The sequence below is a fragment of the Micromys minutus genome (genome assembly GCF_963924665.1).
Source record: "Micromys minutus genome assembly, chromosome: 11".
Classification (NCBI taxonomy): Eukaryota; Metazoa; Chordata; class Mammalia; order Rodentia; family Muridae; genus Micromys; species Micromys minutus.
In genome coordinates, this window is record NC_137980.1 from 26,605,417 (window position 1) to 26,609,570 (window position 4,154).

Sequence of the window (4,154 nt, forward strand, 5' to 3'; positions counted from 1 at the left end):
TTGGGGATCTGTTTGTGTAAACACTACCATTTGAAATGCATCACGTACAATTAAAAGTTCAGGATTGCTGAGATGGCTTCAAAGATGAAGGTACTCATCACCAAACATGCAATTACTCTGGTCATATTTGCCACGATGTCTCTGCTGCCATGCCCTCAAAAGCCTGGGCCTCTCACTGGGTTGAGGCCAACTTACCAGAGGCCTCACCGTTAAAGAAAGACTCCTTCCCCTAGAAACTCTCAGTTACCAATAGTTCTTCAGCAAAGTGTGAGGTCCACTCCCCCCCCACACACACACACTACTCTTCACGCTGGAATGTTGGCTGGCCTGACCTTGTGTATTGTCTTCTGTGGACATTCACTCCAACATGACCTTGCCAGTGCCTGTGTGGTGGAGGGGGTCATGTCCCGGGGTTACTGTTGGGTCTTTCCAACCTCTCATCCTTGCTGTCTTTCTGCCTGCCACTTTTTAGTGACATCCTTGAGCCTAATGAGGGTCATTTGTAAATGTGTGATTATTAGGGAGTGGTGCCACTTGAGAAGGATTAGGGGGTGTGGCCTTGTAATTAAAGTAACTGCAGCCCTTGTGGAGGAAGTGCATCCCTGGGGGTAGGCTTCCGCATTTTTTTTTAAAAGACTTGGTTCATTTATTTTGTCTTTTATAAAAACCCTTATGTGGTAGCCACAGCTGGAGCCTGGGTCCTCTGAACAGAGACTCTGGTGTGGGTTTTCACAAGATGATCAGTGAATTCTTGATAAGGAGACTTGGTGAACACAGTTTCTTTCCAGAGGTCAGGGGTCAAGTAGCTGTACGTTTTTGAGATGGCATCAAAGGTGGCCTTGGCAAAGTTGCCCAGGGTGGCAGTACAGCCTCTATACCATCTATACCATCCATCATCAGAAGCTTCTTGGGCACAGGAGCAGAGACAATGCCAGTGCTTCTGGGGGCAGGAATGAGACGCACCAGCACAGAGCCACAGCGGCCTGTCACCTTGCATGGGACAGTGTGGGGCTTGCCAATCTTGTTCCCCCAGTAGCCTCTCCTCACAGGGACGATGGAAAGCTTGGCCAGGATAATGGCCCCTCGAAATGGCAGTGGCAACCTCCTTGGAGCACTTAACACCAAGACCAACGTGACCATTGTAGTCCCCAATAGTGACAAAAGCCTTGAACCTGGTCCGCTGGCCAGCCCGGGTCTGCTTCTGCTCTTCAGAACCTCATCCTTTAGAGATGCACCCAGGAAAAAGTCGATAATCTCAGACTCCTTAATGGGCAGGGAGAACAGATCTCCTCCAAAGACTTGATCTTCATGTCCTTAACCAGGCGGCCCAGCTTGGTGACGGGGATCCACTCCTTGTCTTCAGCTTTACCTCCACGAGCCCCGCGGCCTCGACCACGGCCTCAGCCTCGACCACGACCGTGGGCCCCTAAGACCGCTGCCGAATCCTCCGCGGAAGCCGCCGCGGCCTCCTAAGCCTGGGCCCCCGGGTCCTCCGGGCCCTCCCGCTGCACCGGCGTCATCCGCCATTTGGTGTTTTCCCGAAGAAGAAGCGGCTTCCGCATTTTAAAAGCTTAAGCCAGGTCCAGCAGCTCTTTCTTCCTGTGTATGTGGATCCAGAACGCTCAGCTTCTCCAGTTTGTCTGTCTGCATGCTGCCATGCTCCTGCTGTTTGATGACTGTGGTAAGAGGTGCTGCGGTTATGTGTCTCTTCACAGCAACAGAACACTAACTAAGACAGGCGTCGAGCACTCAGGGATTTGAACTGAGTGTCAGGGCCTCCAGTTCGACCCTTATACAGTGGGCATTCAAGGGCCTGGAACCGCCAGCCCTGGAGTAGATTTTCCTTACCTTTCCCCGTTTTCTACCTGGAAAAAAGAAAGAAAGAAAGAAAGAAAGAAAGAAAGAAAGAAAGAAAGAAAGAAAGAAAGAAAGAAAGAAAGAAAGAAACTCCCCAAGCTGATTGATTGCATTACCTTCTATAACACTTGCACCGGTAGACTGCTCTGAGACAAATGCCTGTTTTACCAACTTACAAGCCACCCAGTTAGAATATTGGAAATCGCAATTCAAACAGGTTCCAGCACCAATAAACTGGGTAGCTGCGGAATTAACATGACAGCAACAGACTTTTGGGTGTGAGTTTCGCTTCTTTTCTGTCCTGGGGTGGTTCGCCCTGGTGTCCTCATTCCCTCTGAGTTGGAAGAAATGATAAAGGAATTAGAAACCTAATTTTAAACTACAGTAGGCTTGATCTTAACTAAGAGGAGACATGCTGAAGCTGGTTCAGTTTCTATCAATTGAAGACCTTCCAGGGATCTTCCTTCTACATGGCTACGTGAGGCCCTTCACCATGATACTCCAATCCTACAGTTCTCTAAAAGTGTGTGCCCCACAGTGGAGTCAGGATGACAGATTGCTGTCCCTTGATAGTCCTCCACAAACTGTATGCTCGGACTAGGCACTGGCTGATGGTCAGAACACACTTCCTCTCAATCCTTCCAAACCTCTGCCCTGGTGAAATGGAATCGGTTCCTCTTCACTCACCCTTCAAGGTAGGAGGAATTCTTCCTTTGTCTAGGTTCAATCCGTTCCTCATGCAGCATTTTTTACTCAACACAGTACCACAGTTACTTGCCCTATTAAAATGGCTTTAAGGTATTTACTAAGAGTTTATTATCTATGTATTTCATATACTATGCTTAAGTCGACATCTCATTTTCAGTTCCCATTCAGCTAGTAGTTGAATGAGTGAATGAACGATCGAACAAACGAACGAGATGGCTAAACGTCATAGTAGTAACTCAAAATAAGAATTATAATGGGCGCTCTACAGCACAGAAACAGAGGAGTGAGGCTTTGAAAGGCAAAGTGACTGAAGTTTAGCCCTGAGCTGGAAGATTAGATGGGAAGTTGAGATGGTAAGGATGAGCGTGAAGCCGGGAACCATACAATGTCTACCCAACGGGGCGATGCTGCAGGTTGAGTAAAGAACACGCAGAAAGTTCTTGAAAGGTGGAAGGAGTTTTGTAAATGGTGCCACTGTTGTCTGCTATGGCTGTAACTTGAATTCCTGGTAGGGTTTTGACCCACGTCCACCAGATTCAGTTCTCAGGGCGCTGAATCGTGTTTCTGGTTACTGCACAAGCCTTTCTTGAATTAAGATGGCGAGTTTATAGAGCATGCGCAGGACCAAGGCTTAGAAAAAGGAGACAAAAATCTTTGTAGAAATGCACACGAAGATAACAGGGTTGACAGCAGCTAATAATTATTGTGTGCTTGTGAACTAACAGCCGAGTGCAAGCTTTCCTCCCAGAAGCATCTAAAGGCAGTATAATGGCCCCAGACGTAATTCAGACAGCCCTCAGCAGCCGGGGACTCCAGTTCCCAACCCCCGCCTACCCGCTGCACACAGCTGAGGGTACAGAGCAGCGCAGATGTCAGTTGCCAACCAGACACAGCACATGTCACGCTGTGACACTTAGCTGGACCCCAACTTGTAGAGGAAAAATACAGAAGCAAAGAGCAGCCTCCCAGGGGAGGAAGGTTAGCCACTGGAAGCTCTTGAATTAGGACGACCCCATTTGAGAATGGCAAAAAGATGCGTTGATTTTCGTTTCTTACACAATTTCTAAGACTTTGCATTTGAGACCAAACCTCGGCTTAGCAGGGTGTTTGTGTGTGTGTGTGTGTGTGTGTGTGTGTGTGTGTGTGTGTGTGTGTGTGTGTGTGTATGGTGCCCCATTAATACAATCTTCTGGGACAGTGGGAAAGAAGTGAAAGCATTCAGGATGTAAATCTTGCATGTATAAAGGAAACATGCCAGGCTTAGAAATGAGCATTACAGACCACAATAAAGGACTGTTGTAAAATTCTATGCAAATGTAGCATAAAAGGAAAGAGAGGAGTAAGGGGGAGGGGGCTCAACCAAGCTCAGGACATAATAGAGAAATAGCTCCTTTCTCCAGCCTGTGGCCTCATAGGGATAACCAAAAGTTCATCAGTCCAGCTGATCCCAACTCTACAAAGCAACTCTTGGAGTTAGGAGCTCCTGTCTAAAATTTGCTATTTGTAAAGTCGGTGTGTTACTCAGAAAAAGCTCAAAAAATATTTCAGGAGAAATTATATTGAAAAATAAAATATTGGATTTGGCAAAA

General features: G+C 47.3%; 1 pseudogene across 1 annotated transcript; it reads right to left on the reverse strand.

Annotated features, from left to right (window-relative positions):
* Window positions 1–670: 670 nt before the first annotated feature.
* Window positions 671–1,527, reverse strand: LOC308427620 (small ribosomal subunit protein uS5-like; annotated as a pseudogene). Its single transcript has one exon. The product of its transcript is annotated as a small ribosomal subunit protein uS5-like (transcript).
* Between the last annotated feature and the right edge of the window lie 2,627 nt (window positions 1,528–4,154).